At 43.6% G+C, this 20,491-nt stretch overlaps 1 long non-coding RNA gene across 1 annotated transcript; it reads left to right on the top strand.

The window, feature by feature from the left end:
- The first annotated feature begins 620 nt into the window (after positions 1-620).
- LOC141141357 (uncharacterized) lies at positions 621-16,247 on the top strand. Its single transcript, XR_012244051.1, has 3 exons — positions 621-664; positions 14,041-14,337; positions 15,320-16,247. It is a non-coding gene; the product is annotated as an uncharacterized lncRNA (long non-coding RNA).
- Positions 16,248-20,491: the final 4,244 nt, after the last annotated feature.

Raw genomic sequence — 20,491 nt, 5'->3', positions numbered from 1 at the left:
CTGCAAGCTTTCAAAATGCATCCTGCTCATTCCACAGAGCAATGCCTACTGTGAAACTATGTTCAACATGGTGTGAAAAGTGCCAAGCCGATTTAGTAATTCTGTTTGTAAAGACACCAAGGAGGCTTGTTCATCCACCAGTGTGTACTCGGATTTTAATGGAATCCGAAACACGTTGGTTGCAATTTTATCTTCAAAAATTCATTTGTTTTCCACAGTTTCTTGTCATGAATGGAAGCCAAGTGAGCAGCTTGTAAAGAAGGCGAAAAGTATCACATATACAACATTGAAGCAGAGAAGGGATAAAGTTTCTCAGACCAGGCAATGATGCTGCTATTTTTGCTAAGGAATTGGGTGTTTTATACTACTCTTTGTTGGGCCTTCATTTTGGGTGGTTAGTGGTTTGGTTCTTTTAACGTTGATGGCAGCGATAGTGCCAAGTCCTGTCCGGTCTGTAAGCTATACAATCTGCTTTGATTCAGGATGGGACAGGAGCTAACTGACCGCTCTGGATCACAGCCAGGTAAAGCTGCTGTGCTGACACACCCCTCACCCCCCCCCAAAGGGAGAGAGCGCTTCTGCTCCTCCTCCTGTCCTCTCCTGTGTCTGCTCTGCACGCATTCCCTGACAGTGTTCGGCCTAAGAGGAAATGTGTGCAGGAGAGGTAAGATGAATCATACCGATCCATCTACTCCCTCCCTTCTTACTCCTGCTTTAGTTGGTATTCTGCTGTAAGGGGCTCCCTAACTCTTTCTCCCCTCCCTTACTCTCCCCCCCCCCACCCTCCCCTCCCTTACTTTTTCCCTCCGCTTCTTTCTTTCTTTCTGTCCTTTCTTTCTGTCTTTCTTTCCTCCCCCCTTTCTTTCTGTCCTCCCTGTCTTTCCTTTTTTTTTCTTTCATCTCTTCTTCTTCTCTTACTTTCTGTTCTTTCTTTCTTTCTCTTTTTTTTTTTCTTTCTGTTTTTTCTTTCTGTCCTCCCTGTCTTTCCTTCCCTTTCTCTTTCTTTCTGTCCTCCCTGTCTTTTCTTTTTCTTTCTTTTGTCTCCTCTTCTTCTTTCTTTCTCTCTTTCGTCTCTTCTTCTTCTTCTCTTTCTTTCTTTTTTTCTTTTATTTCGCTGTCCTTTCTTTCTGTCTTTTTTCTTTCTTTTCTTTCTGTCTTTTCTTTCTGTCCTCCCTGTCTTTCCTTTTTCTTTCTTTCGTCTTCTTTCTTTCGTCTTCTTTCTTTCGTCTTCTTCTTTCTTTCTTTTTTTTCTCTCTTTCTTCCTTTCTTTTTTTTTCTCTTTCTTTCTGTCCTCCGTCTTTCCTTTTCTCTTTTGTCTCTTCTTTTTCTTCTTCTTTCTTTCTTCCTTTTTTTCTTTTCTTCTTCCTTCTTTCTTCCTTCCTTCCTTCTTTCTCCCTTCTTTTCTTCCTTCTCCCTTCTTTCCTTCCTTCTCCCTTCTTTTCTCCCTTCTTTTCTCCCTCCCTTCTTTTCTCCCTTCTTTTCTCCCTCCCCTTTTCTCCCTCCCCTTCCTTCCCCTTTTCTCCCTCCCCTTCCTTCCCTCTCCCCCTCCTTCTCTCCCTCTCCCTCTCCTTCCCTCCTTCTCCCTCCTTCCCTCTTCTTCTTACTCCCCATTTGCTCAAATTATACTATGGTTTATTCCTCATCCTTCTCCAGTGCTCTTGGAATGCATCTATTTATTTCCCCTTCTACCCTCATGCCAGCACAAATCCTCTGTAGAGCCGCCTCTGTGGGATGGCAGAAAGACCTTAGGCTTATAAAACTGGGTTTTGGCCTTGTCCCTCGCACACTGAGGTGTATCCAGATTCTTAATCTTGTGATATGTACAGTAGATGTTGTTTATAAAAATATTTGCACTTTTTGATATTGAGGAACATTTTTCAAGATTGACTATTTTTCTTAGCTCAACAACCTTTAGTATTTGGTTACCTGTGTCATTTTGCACTAAAACTGGTTATACATTATAAAATTTTCTTATACAATTCATCTTTAGATTTACCAAAACCATATAATATGAGGTCAAAGCTAAACACTTTCAATTTGTATGCAAACAGCCAGGCCTTTGCACTACATAATTGAAGGTAAATTTAAATGAAATAGAAACAGAAAATTGTATAATGTATGGCCGGTTTTAGTCAATGATCTGTGAAGGCTTTGGGTGATCTGGCTCAGGTCAGCCTCATGTGCCCTGGCTGTAAAACCACTGAAAATACTTCAATTATCGCTTTAGATTACTTCATTGGAGAATTCAATCTCCAGGAGCTCACTTTCACTCTTGTTTGCCAAAATGTCCAATCTTGCAAGCCTGAACAGAAAGTCAATGTGCAAGATGATGCTGACAACCCATATCAAATGCTAAAGGTTGTTGCAATTTCACTCTGCTAAGCAAACTATTATGCCTTCCTATCATGACACCTGCACTGTCACGGGTCTTAATCACTTTATTGATCGCATTGAATATATTTTTCGAAGTTGCCTTGTTACAAGGGAATGTATCCAGCAATCATGTAACTATTACTGGAGTTCTTTTTCATGATGCATGACAAAAATTGAGAAGAGTTAATCCGGTGTCGCTACTTCCGTCAGTAGCAATAGCAAACCAGCCATCTTCTGTATCCGACAATGCATCAGCAACAATTTTATATGCAGGAAAACCAATGAAAAGACTTCTATTATCTCTTTAGACTGACTTCTCCAATGAAGCAATCTCCAGCAGCTCACTTTCACTTTTTTGTTTGCTAAAATGTCCAATCTTACAAGCTTGACAAAGTGAATGTGCAAGATGACACAGACAAATAATAAAGGTTGTTGCAATTTCACTGCTAATGATACTATTATGCCTTCCTATTATGGCACCTGAACTGTCATTGCTGTACGCTACACTTTTTTTTTTTCACAATTAAGGCCTTTCTCAATCGATTTATTGATAGCTTTGAAAATATTTTCTGCAGTTGCCTTGTTACAGGGGAACATAACCTGCAATGATGTAACAATATTCATGATGCGTGAAAAGAATTGGGAAGAGTTTATTCTGTGTCACTACTTCCATCGGAAGCAATAGCAAACCAGCCATTTTTTTTTTCCTGTCAGCACACCGCTCCAGTGTGAAAGCCCTTGTGGCGCTCTTTCAGGGTGCTTTGCAGGCACTATTTTTAGTGTTATAGTGCCTGCAAAGCGCCCCAGTGTGAAAGGGGTCTAAGATGAACATTTTTCTCAGCTGAAAAGTTTGATATTTTCTATTGAGAATAAAAAATAGTTGAGATTTGAAAATCATTGCATTCTGCTTTATGTGCACATAACATACCAAGTTTTTAGGATATTGGGTTGTAGTTTTTCAGGTTTGACCATTAGTGGACCAAAGTGTTTGTTGTTTTTAAACTTTTTGTTGTCCTAAAATTAAAACATTTATCAAATGTTATAACACTCAATGTGTAGTGGTCAACCACTATGATAGCTTAAGGTTCTTTAGTCTGTAAAATTTTTTGGGCAATTGTTAGATATTCTATACTGCACTTAGCAAGTTCTAAAGGCATATTCTGTCAGCCATTCAGCATTTTTTTTTTGGTTGCTTTTAATTGTGCTAAAGTCTGAGAACCTTTGCGTTATCTTCCTCAGCCGGTGTACTCTCAATGAGCTCTTCCTCTATGATTTCCTGTTCAAGAAATATGATTTCTTGTTCAGGCAATCCGATTTCTTGTTCAGATAATATCTGAATGTCAAGAGGCAGTTCAGAAGAAGCTAAAGACCCCTTTCACATTGTGCCGCCCCAGGCGTCAGCTGTAAAGCGGGGCTATTTTAAGTGAATTGAGCTGCTTTTTCAGTGCGCTCTGCAGGCGCTATTTTTAACACTATAGCGCCTGCAGAGCGCCTCAGTGTGAAAGGGGTCCAAGTGACTGTTCTTTTCACTCTCCTGTATGGCTACATGTAGAATGCCACACAGATGCAATATCCAAACATTCAAAGAACTTTCTAAGTGCAGTATAGAATAAGAGTGCCCTGAAAAAGCACTGGAGCGGTGAGCTGGCAGGGCATCAGAAAAAGTCCTGCCAGCAGCTTCTTTGGAGCGGTGAACTCACTGCTCCTCCCCATTGAAATCAATGGGGCGGCGCTGCTGTACCACCAGCAAAACGCCGATGCCGGAGTGTTTTGTGGGTGGATTTAACCCCTTTTCGGCCGCTAGCGGGGGTTAAAATAGCGACGCTTTACTGCTGACGCCTGGGGCGGCACAGTGTGAAAGGGGTCTTTAGCTACTCTGTTCTTGATGCCCTGTGTTGCTATAGTACACAATAGCTGTATCTGTAAGGACTGGGCTGCTTAACAGCAAGAATTCCATAAGGCTAAGGCTAGGTTCACACTAGTGCAAATTGGATGCAGATTTCCCTGAATCCGATTCGCATGATCGGAGATTGTGGGAGCGGGTTCACACATCTCCGTGGTGGCTACAGAGTGGCTTGGACAGGAGTCCTGTGCATCTTTGGCTGAGTTTCAGGGATGACGTCAGGCACAAATTCAGCCCCCAATTTGTCCTTGGCACTGTGAACAGGGAAGCACCAGACCCCTGCTGCGAGCCGCATCTGCAAGCAGTGTGAACCCAGCCTAAGTCACACAGATATAACTGTTAAGCAGGTCACCAATGTATGGCAGCAGCTATAGAGAACAGCTGCAACCATTGTTTCTACAATCTACATTCTTAGCCAGGCACCTTCATACAGAAATAATACTGTATTTTGTACAGTTGCGCTTCAAAAATATTTCCTATTGCACTATGTTTAAAGTGGAACCATGCAAAATCTAAAATCCCTACATCTATAGACAACAGGGATCAAACACTAACCTCTCTCTATCCCTGTAAAGAAAATATGAATAAACATAACTTTTTTGGAAGCCGTTCTGACCTGCTGCGACCCAATCTCCACAGCAGAAGCTCTGCAGAAGACACAAGCTGCTGTGAAATGAATGGCACATGACATCCCCCAAAGAGTTACTATGCGGCTTCTGTTGTCTGTCTCCTCTACACCTGTCTACACAGAGAAGCCACAGCTGACAGCTCAGCGTGGGATCTGGGAAGAGCGGGTCAGATCGGCTTACAAAAAGGTATGTATACTTATCTTTTCTTTACAGAGATAGATAGGTTATGCCGCGTACACACGAGCGGACTTTACGGCAGACTTTGCCCGGCGGCGGGATTTCGTCGGACAATTCGATCGTGTGTGGGCTCCAGCGGACTTTGTTTGCTCAAAAGTTGGACGGACTTAGATTTGAAACATGTTTTAAATCTATCCGTCGAACTCGAGTCCGGTTGAAAAGTCCGCTCGTCTGTATGCTAGTTCGACGGACAAAAAGCCACGCTAGGGCAGCTATTGGCTACTGGCTATGAACTTCCTTATTTTAGTCCGGTCGTACATCATCACGTACGAATTTGACGGACTTTGGTGGATTGTGTGTAGGCAAGTCTGTTCATTCAGAAAGTCCGTCGTAAAGTACGTCGAAAAGTCCGCCGGGCAAAGTCTGCCGTAAAGTCCGACCGTGTGTACGCGGCATTAGTGTTCGATTCCCTGGTGTCTATAGATGCAGGCATTTTAGATTTTACATTGACTTCAACTTTAATGCAAATCTTGCACTTTTAGGGGCCTGAAGTGATTTATTTATATTTGATTTATTTTATTTTTTGTACTCAGACATGTTAATTCAGGCTGCTTGTATCAAACAGTGTGAAGATAAAAGCACTTGGGGAAAATGTTATAGCAATTTTCACTACTACTGTCTGTGATGGCTGCTATTTTTTCTGTAGCTGGTAAATACAGTTTATTCTCATTTAAAGTGGTGTTCCGGCCGAAATTATACTTTTTAAATAAAAATACCCCTATAATACACAAGCTTAATGTATTCTAGTAAAGTTAGTCTGAAAACTAAGGTCTGTTTTATTAGTTTATAGCAGTTGTTTTTTATTTTATAAAATTACAGCAGGCTGTGGCCATCTTAAGTGTGGGCATCTGAAGCCAGACTGTATTTCTTCCTGGATCTCATCCTTGCAGATCTCGCACATGCTCAGTGCAGCACAAGCAGTGTAATAGGTTTCAGGTCAGATTTCCATAGCAACGGCAGTGTCAGAGGAAGTTGCCGCCCATTCCCAAAAGGCATTGCAAACAGGAAATGATGTGATGGGCCGCGGCCAGGGAGGAGGAAGTGAAAAATGAATACAGCAGATATACAGTAAGTGCTGAGAAAAAAAATAAAAAAATATCCAATTCGTTTACAGTGCACAGTTTAATGAGGGATGCTGAAGAGTTGTAAAAGTGGGTGGAACTCCACTTTAAGTAGATTTTTTGGCACTGTATCTGCCTTGTGAAAGTTTGTTACTATTTATACATTTTGCACTTTATTGCCCTGTGAGGTGTTACTACCGTAATCTGAAATTTTTTTTTCCATTTATGACCATTTTGACAATGTTTGTTAAAAATTAAAATGGACAAAATAAAATATTTTTCAAATATACAGGGTTTGGTTCTTCTGTCTTGGTGTAGTTCTTGGAAGGTGTTCTTACTAGAATACTGAGTTTTTGGATAGATTAAGCTTTGGCAACAACACCCGGAAGCTGGTTGGTTTCTCAGCAGAGCTGCACCAGATTTTGTACCATCCGGTTTGTTACTAAACCCCCATTAGGAGGTAAACCATCTCATGGATGGTGTGATAAACAGCACCATGGGCTATGAAAAGAAAGGAGGTAGATTTTCCTCTACATCTTTTGTGATGCCTATTTTGCAGAATTTATTCCACTGTCCTATTTTTACAATGGGAGACGCACTACCCTACATTCTAAAGGCCTCTGTACACTGCCCTATATCTTAGACCTGCTGTACATACTACAGTCCTCTGTAAAATGCCCTATCAACATTTCCTAATTAACATTACCACATTCTCCACCATGCAAGCTATATCAATCCGATGCCACCTGATGGCATCTGGTGGCAAGTGAGACTCAGGGATCCCACTGATTCTGCATTATGGTGAGTTGAACTATTTTATTTTATATTGCAATGTAATAGAAATAATGCACTTCAATTATCACGGCACCATGGTTGGTATGGTGTCAGGATGACTGCATACTTGCCAACAGTCCCAATTTTTTATTTTTTTTTTCCCCGGGACAATCCCGATTTTGGGACCCTCGTCCCGATCGGAGCTCGTCCTGATTCATTTCCCAGGATTTTGTCTTAGTCCCGGGAAAATCGGAAATGTTTTAGGAAAAAACATTCCCCTTGTGTTCAGTGGAGAGGGGAGGGATTGGCTGCCCCCCTCTCCACTGAACACACGAGAAAGCTGGGAACTGTAGCTGTCGCACTGCTGGGGGACACAGATCGCTCTGTAAGGAGGGCTCAGCTACTGCTGCCAGGGATACTGAAGTAAGGTGGGCTCTGTTGCTTGGGGGCACAGATCGCTCTGTAAGGAGGGCGGCCAGCTGCTGGTGACACTGATGTAAGGAGGGCATTTTTGCTGGGGGACACAGATCTGTAAGGAGGGTTCCGCTGCCAGGGACACTATATGTAATGGAGGGCTCCGCTGCTGGGGACACCAGATGTAAGGAGGGGCTCTGCTGCCAGGGACACAGATCTGTAAGGAGGGCCTCTGTTTCTAGGGGTACCTGATGTAAAGACGGACTCTGCTGGGGGCACCTGATGTAAGGACAGACTCTGTTGGGGGCACCTGATGTAAGGACAGACTCTGTTGGGGGCACCTGATGTAAGGACAGACTCTGTTGGGGGCACCTGATGTAAGGACAGACTCTGTTGGGGGCACCTGATGTAAGGACAGACTCTGTTGGGGGCACCTGATGTAAGGACAGACTCTGTTGGGGGCACCTGATGTAAGGACAGACTCTGTTGGGGGCACCTGATGTAAGGACAGACTCTGTTGGGGGCACCTGATGTAAGGACAGACTCTGTTGGGGGCACCTGATGTAAGGGCAGACTCTGTTGGGGGCACCTGATGTAAGGGCAGACTCTGTTGGGGGCACCTGATGTAAGGGCAGACTCTGTTGGGGGCACCTGATGTAAGAACAGACTCTGTTGGGGGCACCTGATGTAAGGACAGACTCTGTTGGGGGCACCTGATGCAAGGACAGACTCTGTTGGGGGCACCTGATGCAAGGACGGATTCTGCTGGGGGCACCTGGTGGCAGGTGACGTGGCAGGTGACACACTCAGGGGTCCCACTGATTCTGCATTATGGTGAGTTGAATGATTTCATTCTATAATTACAATGTAATAATAGAAATAATGCGCTTCAATCATACTGACACCATAACAATCATGGTGCCGGATGATTGAAGCGCTAACACCACATGTTTGGAGTATCTTTAGCTGCTGATTGTTAAACTCTGGAATACACATCTATTGTGGTGTAGGATCTGGGGCTGCTGTCCCTCCATCCCTTTCCCGCTCCATTCCTCATTCATCTGACTCTAACCACACCTCCTTTGAGCCACGCTCATTTAAGCCACGCCCACTATTTGCGTAAACCACGCCCATTTTTTGCAGCATCTCTCTTTTTCTATGTCACACCCACAAACGCATGTCCCGCCCCCTAATTATAATGTCACAGCCAAAAAAGTGTCCCTAAAATTTTTTTTACAATGTTGGCAACTATGATATTTATTAAAGATAATGACACACATGAGAACCAACACCAGTAACCATAAACAAGTAAATGAAACATAAATGAACACAGCAAACCCCAAATAACACCTAACTAACTATCTAACTAGCTATATACAAGTGAAGGGAACACACATAAGCAAACAAGACAGGGACAAGAGAAAAGGGGAACAGGAAGCCAGGTACTGGGAGCAGTCAGTAATAGAAGCAGGAAGCAGGTACCAGGGGACAGGTCTCTGGATCAGGATTCAGGATACTGGGTTCAGGACACAAGGCAGGAACAAGTCAGGCTCAGGCAGGGACAAGGCTTGCAGGGGGAATACTGAAGCCCTGAGCCTCAGTGAAGGGTGGGCTTATATCAGTGGTGTATTTAGGTTTTGTGCTGCCCTAGGCCTGTCTAAACTCACGCACCCCCTAATTTAAATAGGACCCACCCCTTCCTGACAAGGCCACACCCTTTCCTGTTTAAGACTCGCCCTATCATCTGTAAAGCACACCCCTTCCTCTTTAGGCTCCAACTTTTCGTCTTAGAGCCCCACCTCTTCCTCTCTGTACATTAGCATACACAATCAAGCACCATTTACTCCATACCCTACCCTGCCCCGCCTCTAAACACGCCATCATAAATTATCTCATGAAATTACACTGTTAAATATTTTATGCAGAATTAATTTCCAAAAATAAATATTAACAACAACTTTAACAATATCAACATAAAGTGCATATCAGTGCAGTCTCATCAGTGCTGCCTATCAGTGCCGCCTCATCAGTGCTGCCTATCAGTGCCACCTCATCAGTGCCCATCAGTGCAGCCTCATCAGGGGCCATCAGTGCAGCCTATCAGTGCCCATCAGTGCAGCCCTATCAGTGCAGCCTCATCTGTGCCCAACAGTGCAGCCTATCAGCGGTCATCAGTGCAGCATATCAGTGCAGATTAAGAGTGCCGCCTCATCTGTGCCCAACAGTGCAGCCTTATCAGTGCCCATCAGTACAGTCCCATCAGTGCAGCCTATCAGTGCCAATCAGTACAGTCCCATTAGTGCAGCATTTATCAGTGCCTATCAGTGCAGCCTACCAGTGCTCATCAGTGCAGCCTACCAATGCTCATCAGTGAAGCCCATCAGTGCAGCGTACCACTGCCCATCAGTGCAGCCTACCAGTGCTCATCAGTGCAGCTTACCAGTGCCCATAAGTGCAGCCTACCAGTGCTCATCAGCGCTGCCTACCAGTGCTCATCAGCGCAGCCTACCAGTGCGCATCAGCGCAGCCTACCAGTGCCCATCAGTGCAGCCTACCAGTGCCCATCAGTGCAGCCTACCAGTGCCCATCAGTGCAGCCTACCAGTGCTCATCAGTGCAGCCTACCAGAGCCCATCAGTGCAGCCTACCAGTGCCTACTAGTGCCCATCAGTGCAGCCTATCAATGCTCATCAGTGCAGCCTATCAGTGCTCATCAGTGCAGCCTAACAGTGCCCATCTGTGCAGCCTAACAGTGCCCATCTGTGCAGCCTAACAGTGCCCATCTGTGCAGCCTAACAGTGCTCATCAGTGCAGCCTGCCAGTGCAGCTTAAGAGTGCCGCCTCATCAGTAGCAATCAGTGCAGCCTCGTCAGTTTCAAAATATCACAGCTTACTAGTGTATATTAATTATGTTTTGATTATAGCATGGAGCACTTTACAGTACATGAATTTTCACTGAATGTGGACTGTTTAATGAGTTTGCATTGATTTCAGCATGGAGCACTTGAAATCAATGCAAACAATTAAACAGGCCACATTCAGTGAAAGTTTCTGTACTGCAAAGTGCTCCATGCATGCTGGAATCAATGCAAACTTATTAAGCAGTCAAAATTCAGTAAAAGTTTATGTACTGCAAAGTTTGCAGTACATGAACTTTCACTGACTGTGGACTGTATAATGAATTTGTAGCATGCAAAGCTAAGCAGGGCAATAACTTCTCCGCAGGATGTGGAAACCTTGCAAAAAGATCTGAACAAATTAATGGGGTGGGCGACTACATGGCAAATGAGGTTCAATGTAGAAAAATGTAAAATAATGCATATGGGTGGCAAAAATATGAATGCAATCTATACACTGGGGGGAGAATCTTTGGGGAAATCTAGGATGGAAAAGGACCTGGGGGTCCTAGTAGATGATATGCTCAGCAATGGCATGCAATGCCAAGCTGCTGCTAACAAAGCAAACAGAATATTGGCATGCATTAAAAAGGGGATCAACTCCAGAGATAAAACGATAATTCTCCCACTCTACAAGGCTCTGGTCCGGCCGCACCTGGAGTATGCGGTCCAGTTCTGGGCACCAGTCCTCAGGAGGGATGTACTGGAAATGGAGCGAGTACAAAGAAGGGCAACAAAGCTAATAAAGGGTCTGGAGGATCTTAGTTATGAGGAAAGGTTGCGAGCACTGAACTTATTCTCTCTGGAGAAGAGACGCTTGAGAGGGGATATGATTTCAATTTACAAATACTGTACTGATGACCCCACAATAGGGACAAAACTTTTTCGCAGAAGAGAGTTTAATAAGACTCGTGGCCACTCATTAAAATTAGAAGAAAAGAGGTTTAACCCTAAACTACGTAGAGGGTTCTTTACTGTAATGCCCCGAACACACGGTTGGATTTTCCGATGGAAAATGTGTGATAGGACCTTGTTGTCAGAAACTCCGACCGTGTGTGGGCTCCATCACACATTTTCCATCTGATTTTCCGACACACAAAGTTTGAGAGCAGGCTATAAAATTTTCCGACAACAAAATCCGTTGTCGGAATTTCCGATCGTGTGTACACAAATCCGACGCACAAAGTGCCACGCATGCTCAGAATAAATAAAGAGATGAAAGCTATTGGCTACTGCCCCGTTTATAGTCCCGACGTATGTGTTTTACGTCATCGCGTTCAGAATGATCGGATTTTCCGACAACTTTGTGTGTCCATGTGTATGCAAGACAAGTTTGAGCCAACACCCGTCGGAAAAAATCCTAGGATTTTGTTGTCGGAATGTCCGACCGTGTGTACGGGGCATAAGAGCGGCAAGGATGTGGAATTCCCTTCCACAGGCGGTGGTCTCAGCGGAGAGCATTGATAGCTTCAAGAAACTATTAGATAAGAACCTGAATGACCGCAACATACAGGGATATATAATGTAATACTGACACATAATCACACACATAGGTTGGACTTGATGGACTTGTGTCTTTTTTCAACCTCACCTACCTACTATATGGAGAGCACTTTATTGCAATTTCATCTGAAAATATGCATTTAATCCAGGTTGAGGACTATATGGACATGGGAATTATAATACTGTAATCAAAATTAACTGTACTTGCTGCTGTCCTTGCCACCACCTGAGGGGGTTTCCATCATCCTCCTCTCTCTCCTCCCCCTTTAGTCACAGAGAGACTCCGCCCTCCAGCCCGGGGAGAAGATCCATTGTAAGGATGTCGTGCGGAGGAGGGTAGGCAGAGCATTAGGCTCCGCCTCCACCACTTAATTACATGCACCCGGTCTAGCCAGTCACCGGCACTTTTGTGGTGGTGTCAGTCGCTCCCTCCCCCTGGCCAAGTACGTTCCAGATATACTGCTATTTGCGCCAAGCAGCAAGCAGGCTGCCGTGCTGGGGGCTATATTTGCACGCGAGGCGGCCACGAGAGCCGGGAATCAGGAGGATGGGTCAGGAGTTTTTTTATCATGGGGGGCGGCTTTTTTGCTGCCCCCTGCAAAATGCTGCCCTAGGCCTAGGCCGACAAGACACAGCACTGGCTTATATACTCCCAGCAGTTCCACATCAGGTGCAGCTTGATTATCAGTATGTAACTCTGCTGGGAGACACCCACTGGTGGCCACCAGAACTACACCCTTTGGTGCTAAAAACAACAGTGCCACCAGCAGGTGACCCAAGCAATAACACACAGGGCCGGCCCTACCATGGGTCCCAGTGGGTCCATTGTACCCAGGCAGCACTTTGAGAGGGGCAGCAAATTGAACCACGGCCGCCTCAACTTCTCTTCTATTTACAAAGCAAATTGACGACCAAGATTTTTTTCCAGCAGTTTTGTGCGACAATGTGATGTGATGATGACGTCTGCCCATATACTACCCTAGCCAACCCCTATACTGCCCTAGCCTGTCTATATACTACAATAGCCTGTCTATATACTACCCTAGCCTGCCCCTATACTGACTTAGCCTGTCCATATACTACCCTAGCCTGTCTATATACTGCCCTAGCCTGCCCCTATACTCTCCTATCTTGCCCCTATACTACCCTAGCCCGCCCCTATACTGCATTAGCCCACCCCTAGGAATTGAACATAATGGTATGTCATATAATTTTGCATATAGACAAGGTGTTGTTGCATGTAAATCTGACTTCCTGTTAAATTTTAAATAGTTTTAATTATCATGATATAAAATAATGTGGGGGCCTTTTGGTGAGCGTGATTTCTTTGGGGGGTGGGGGGGGGACAGCATTTTATTCTTGGACCTAAGCAGCACAATGTCTTGGGCTAGCCCTGATAACACAGGTCCTGACGCCTTCCCTGTAATGCCAACACTAACCCTTCCTGTAACTGAAACACTAACCCCTCTGTAACCCCTACAATAACTCTCCCTGTAACCCTAACATTAATCCTCCCTGCAACCCTGACACTAACCTTCCCTGTAATCCCAACACTAACCTTCCCTGTAATCCCAACACTAACCCTCCCTGTAACCCTAACATTAATCCTCCTTGTAACCCTGCCACTAACCTTCCCTGTAATCTCAACACTAATCTTCCCTGTAACCCTAACACTAACCTTCCCTGTAATCCCAACACTAACCCTCCCTGTAATCCCAACACTAACCCTCCCTGTAAACCTAGCACTAACGTTCCCTGTAAACCTAACACTAACCCATGATTCAAACTGTTGTGTTACATTACCGCAAGCTTATTAATGTTTAGAATGTTTGTTTCTTTCATTTTGAATGGGATGCTACCACATTAAAGATTTTAGCACTTTTATTTTTTCAACACAGTGCACCACTAAGCAGGAGAACACATTGTGGTCAGTTCTCTAGCTGTGTTGGGAACTCAGGCCTGCTCTCCTCAGAGCAGCCATTCATTGGGATGTTCAGTGTGCTGCTGTTTCTCTTCCCACAGCTCTCTGAGCTCCTCATGCAGTTGAGAACAGAGGGTATGCGATCACTTATGAAAAACTTTAATTCTGAAAATGTCCATTTTATTTTCCCAAAATGCCCAGAATATGTTTATTTTAACCTTGGCAACCCATTTTTCCATTGTCTGTCTGTGCACTGCCTGTGCTCTTGCTTTCAGGTACTGTATTGTTCTGCAGATATTGGAGTTACTGTTTTTTCATCTTTTCCACAGACTGAAGAACATTTCAGGACCTAATTGCCTAACTTGGAACCCTGGTGAACTTTATCTACATGACTGCTTGCTCAGAATAAATAAAGAGATGAAAGCGATTGGCCACTGCCCCGTTTATAGTCCCGACGTACGTGTTTTACGTCACCGCGTTTAGAACGATCGGATTTTCCGACAACTTTGTGTGACCGTGTGTATGCAAGACAAGTTGGAGCCAACATCCGTCGGAAAAAATCCTAGGATTTTGTTGTCGGAATGTCCGAACAAAGTCCGACCGTGTGTACGGGGCATTATACTCAGGTCAATAAGTTTTTCCCATTTTTTGTGATAAATTAAGGCCTCGACTTATACTCGGATCGACTTATACTCGAGTATATACGGTACCTGTTTTGAAAAATACTTGGGGGTCTAGTTTTACTTATATCGGAGCGAACAACAGAATTGTTCCTTATGCTAATTTACATTTCTTCGGTATAAAATATTGTTATTGAATAATTTATTTTTTGCACAGTCAGAATTTTAGACTCCTTTTCATGTGTTTTCCAGTTCCTGTTGATATAAAAACCTGCTTTGTATAGCGTTTAATAGATCAAGCTGGAATTCCCTCAAACTAACAAAGGTTTTTGCTCCTCCCAAGACCTCCTGCTATCTAGTCTCCTTGTCACCTCCTCCTATGTTTGCCTCCAGGACTTCCCTAGAGCTTCTCCCATCCTCTGGAACTCCCTACCCCAATCCACATGGCTATTTCCTACTGTCTGCTTTTAGATAGTCTAGAAAAGTCATCTCTTCCAGGAAGTCTACCCTGCCTCATCGACTCATCCCCCACAGTTATTATCTTTTATATCACTTGACCCTCTCTTTTAGATTGTAAGCTCTGATGAACAGAACTCCCTATCGTTCTTGTATTGAATTGTATTATACAAAACGAGTTAGCCCATGGGACTTTAAATGAGTTGGTCATAGAGGTCATGACAAATAGTATAAGGATTTATTGAAGTTCCAAAAACATGATTATAAATGAGCATAAAAACATCATAAGGCATGGTTTGATCAATGACATGTTGGTTACAGTAATAGGATACATAGTATACATATACAACTTTTGTACTAGACGCGTTTTGTGAGCTCTGCTCGCTTCCTCAGGAGTTGGTGTATATGCAGGATATCTAAAAGATAGTAGGTATCGATAAGATATAACATTCAATGATAATTATGGTCAGAAGAGAAGCACGTGGCCTCAAAGAGGCACCCCATACTTACATTATGGTCATCTGGTCCATAGGGATCTGCAAAGGCAGCAGCGGGAAGTACTCCAACCAGGAGCTGAAGAGGCGTAACCCGCAGCAATCAAACCGGGGCCTGACAGAAGGCAGACATGGCGAAGAAGGAGGATGAGAATGTGGTGTATCCTGAAGTGCCCAAATGGCCACATATGTCATGATAGCTGTAATAAAATTATATATGTATCTAAAATCAAATAAAACTTGATAGTAGCTTGGGAGTATAAATAGTGTAGTATCACTGTTCTGTAGAGAAATCCATGATATAGTAGTCGTGGATGCAAACAGGAAAGAGAAGGAGGTGATAAGGAGAGTGTAAAGAGTGCGAGAATGTGAAAAAGGAATTTAAATCATAAAGAGAAGAAAAAGATTATGTTCCTTGGTGTGCCTCATTAACCATATACATAGATATAAAAGTGATCACTATGATGGTGAAGTGAAAGTATAAAAATGTAAATATCTTTATAATGCCCATGTTGTATACTGAAATAAGAAAAGAGCACAAACAAACAAAGGTAGACATGAGAAAAATACGAGGAGTGAAGGAAAACAAACCAGGGTGAGGAAGAGAGAAAGAAAGATAGAGAGATGTTTCCTGCTGATTAGTAATGAGTATAACCAGTGGCGTAGTGTGGGTTGTCAGCACCCGGGGCAAGGCAAGTAATTTGCGCCCCCCCAACCTGCGGACTTTTATCACTCCCCGAGTCCCTTCAAATACAATAGTACTGACCTACCTGATTCCTATACTGACCACTACACTAACCTACTTGATTTCAATACTGACCAACCTGATTCCTTTACTGACCATTACACACTACACTGACCACTATACTGTCCACTACACTGACCACTATACTACACTGACCACTATACTGTCCACTACACTACACTGACCACTATACTGTCCACTACACTGACCATTATACTACACTGACCACTATACTGTCCACTACACTACACTGACCACTATACTGTCCACTACACTGACCACTATACTACACTGACCACTATACTGTCCACTACACTATACTGACCACTACACTGAGAACTACACTGTCCACTACACTATACTATACTGACCACTATACTACACTGAGAACTACACTACAGTGACCATTACACTGTCCACTACACTACACTTTCCACTATACTACACTGACCACTATACTATACACTCCACTACACTGTCCACTACACTATACTGACCACTACAATACACTGACCACTACACTATACTGACCAAAATACTACACTGTCCACTACACTATCCACTACACTACACTGACCACTACACTATACTGACCACTATACTACACTGTCCACTACACTATCCACTACACTGACCACTACACTACACTGTCCACTACACTACACTGTCCACTACACTGTCCACTACACTATACTGACCACAATACTACACTGACCACTACACTACACTGTCCACTACACTACACTGTCCACTACACTACACTGTCCACTACACTTCACTGACCACTACACTATACTGACCAAAATACTACACTGTCCACTACACTATCCACTACACTACACTGACCACTACACTATACTGACCACTATACTACACTGTCCACTACACTATCCACTACACTACACTGACCACTACACTACACTACACTACACTGTCCACTACACTACACTGTCCACTACACTATACTGACCACAATACTACACTGACCACTACACTATCCACTACACTATACTGACCACTACACTACACTGACCACTACACTATACTGACCAAAATACTACACTGTCCACTACACTATCCACTACACTACACTGACCACTATACTATACTGACCACTATACTACACTGTCCACTACACTATCCACTACACTGTCCACTACACTACACTGTCCACTACACTACACTGTCCACTACACTATACTGACCACAATACTACACTGACCACTACACTGACCACTACACTACACTGTCCACTACACTACACTGTCCACTACACTATACTGTCAACTACACTGTCCACTACACTATACTGACCACTACACTACACTGTCCACTACACTATCCACTACACTACACTGACCACTACACTACACTGACCACTACACTATACAGACTACAATACTACTATGTCCACTATACTACACTGTCCACTATACTACACTGTCCACTACACTATACTGACCACTACACTACACTGTCCACTACACTATACTGACCACTATACTACACTGTACACTATACTGTCCTGCCTAGTCTTCCTATACTGACACTACATATACGGCGCCTGTCTCTTCTCCCCCCCCCCCCCGTGTTTATCCATTCCTCACCTTCTTGTCTTGCATCGGTCTGGAGGATAGGAGGAGGAGGAGGAGAAGACAGCTGCCCTGGCGGCTCACATTGTCCAGTGCTCGTCTCCCCCGCACTCCGGCCAGCATGTTCATTGTTTCCCGGCGCACTGTGATTGGGCGTATGGGGGTCATGTGCGGAGGCGGGATTTCAGGAGCAACCGTGATCGCGGATAGGCCAGCCCCATGCCGCACATGACCCCCATACGCCCAATCACAGGGCGCCAAACACTGGACATGGCGGCGGAGCGCGGGGGACACAGGAAATTAAATTAAGAGGAGGCAGCCAATAGTGATACTACTGGCACAAAATTGCGCCCCCCTAAATGTCGCGCCCGGGCCACGGCACCCCCCGCACCCCCCACGCTACGCCACTGAGTATAACAATTCACAAAAAGTAATTAGGGTCAACTATAATTTAGGATTTGTCCCTTTTATGAAGAACTAGAATCATGTTTCTGGTACCAAGTATGTTTTAATATGTGGCACTACAAACAGGAATAAATGCAGATTTCAAATGTTTTTGTATAGGCTATTAAAATTGAATTAAAAAAAAAAATTAAAATCACAATAGATGGGAAATGCTGAGGAAGGGAAAAGCAAGTAGTCTGTTTAAGAGATTTGGCTCATGCATATATATCGCTGAACTTCATCATCTTCATCATATTTCTGACTATAGTACCGAGTTTACTTGCTTTTCCCTTCCTCAGCATTTCCCATCTATTGTGATTTTATTTAAATACATATGAAGAAAATATATGTATAAGGAAATGTATATACTTTTTACAGTCATTATTCTTTTAATAATCTTTTACTTCATGTTTACTTGGGTGTGTTGCACTACAGTCTTGAGATTTTTTTAACATTTGCGCATTATTATTTTTTTCTAAATATCCCTTGAATGCTTATATATGAAATCGTATCTGTTTTAATGTGTTCACTCTGGCCCCTACCCTCCCCTGGCCCATTTAAGTCAGCATCACAATCCATCCATAGCTTGATGAAGGTGCGTGGCTACCGGAATATCGTAGCCCGTACGCTCAGGAAACGTGTCGCTCACCAGTGACGTCAGAACTCTGCGCCTGTTATCCATCTGCGTTCCTAGCCTCGTTCTGAGTTACATCACCACCGCGGCCGGCTTCAGCGGTCTACTACGAGCCACACACCCGGCATACCAGCAGAGATCACTGTGACTAACCTGACAAACTGCCCCATGATGTATCATCCTTCCTATTCACTGAATACGACAAGGCCCAATGTTGTACTGAACAACAAGCGCTTAAGGAAATGAGTTGCAGGCAGAGTAAATATAAATAACCCAAAATACATAGAAACAGCAGCCGCCTAAAATAATACCTCTAAAATTAGAAATAACACTGCTGAAATAAAAAAAAAGCCTAAACAGGCTAATGGCATTGCTAATGAAATGATTGCTCTGTTCATGATCAATCTAAAGAAATATAAATATATAACTTGTAATTAATAAAGTCCATGTACACTTTATATTGGTAACGTGGATGATTCTGAATGAGTCCTTTAAACATCCTATGAAGTGTAGTCATCAAGGATAGCTGCATTCATTCTATGCTGTATTTCACATCACACGTGCTCAGAAGAAAGAGGGGGGGGGGGGTGCAAGAAAACCCCCTCTTGTAGAAACTCTTACCAGATCCAAACTTGATTTTGGCATGTAATCATAGACCATGGAAATCACCGTCAATGTTCTCCCTCAGTGGCCGATCAGCTTACAAATGGTTCAGTGTTTCAAACAAGATTAAAAAATTAGACAAGCGGTGTTCACAATATACATCAGGCTAACACCGCTTGTCTAATTTTTTAATCTTGTTTGAAACACTGAACCATTTGTAAGCTGATCGGCCACTGAGGGAGACAGCATAGAATACAGCATAGAATGAATACAGCTATCCTTGATGACTACACTTCATAGGATGTTTAACTCATTCAGAATCATCCACATTACCAATATAAAGTGTACACAGACTTTATTAATTACAAGTTATATATTTATATTTCTTTAGATTGCTCTGTTCATGATCAATCATTTCATTAGCGCTGCCATTAGCCTGTTTAGGCTTTTATTTATACTTCCTATTCACTAGATGCTGTTTTTATGACCACTCAAACGTGAGTTGCTTGAATATTGTTTTTTAATAAATGTTTTTTTATACTACACCCAGAGGCGCCTTTCCCCTTGTGTTTTCCCTCAGATCTTGAAGCCTGGTTTCAGTTCTTTGGAAGGCAGCCCTGTTTGTAGACCCCATACCAATATTTCTTCCCACAGATCCCTTATATGAACTTTATGGACTATTATACCATTCCCTCTCTTTTATAAATACCATATATATTTTTAATATTGTGATCATTTACTACTAATTGTGACGTTTTTAGGCATTTTCCAGACTTTGCGCCTTTCCTTATGTACTAACATCAACCCTACCTGTAGCCCTAACATCAACCCTCAAGGCCGTCTTTAACCACTTCCAGCCCGGTCAATAGCATATTGACGTCCGGGAACTGGTTGCGTTATCCTGACTGGACGTCATATGACGTCCAGCAGGATAACATGCCGGCGCGTGCCCGCGGGGGCGCGCAGCGCGGCGATCGGCGGCAGCGTGTGTCCCTCGGACACAGCGCTTCCCCGATCTAGGTAAACAGACAATTTTATTGGCTGTTTACCCCGTGATCGGCTGTGTCAAAGTCACAGCCGATCACCTGTCACAGAGAGCAGTGATCGAGGAAGGCGAGTGTCCCTTGGACACAGTGCTTCCCTGATCGGTAAACAGCCAATGAAATTGGCTGTTTACCAGGTGACCGGCTGT

Source organism: Aquarana catesbeiana, linkage group LG04 (genome assembly GCF_042186555.1).
Source record: "Aquarana catesbeiana isolate 2022-GZ linkage group LG04, ASM4218655v1, whole genome shotgun sequence".
Classification (NCBI taxonomy): domain Eukaryota; kingdom Metazoa; phylum Chordata; class Amphibia; order Anura; family Ranidae; genus Aquarana; species Aquarana catesbeiana.
This window is presented reverse-complemented; position numbering and strand designations above follow the sequence as displayed.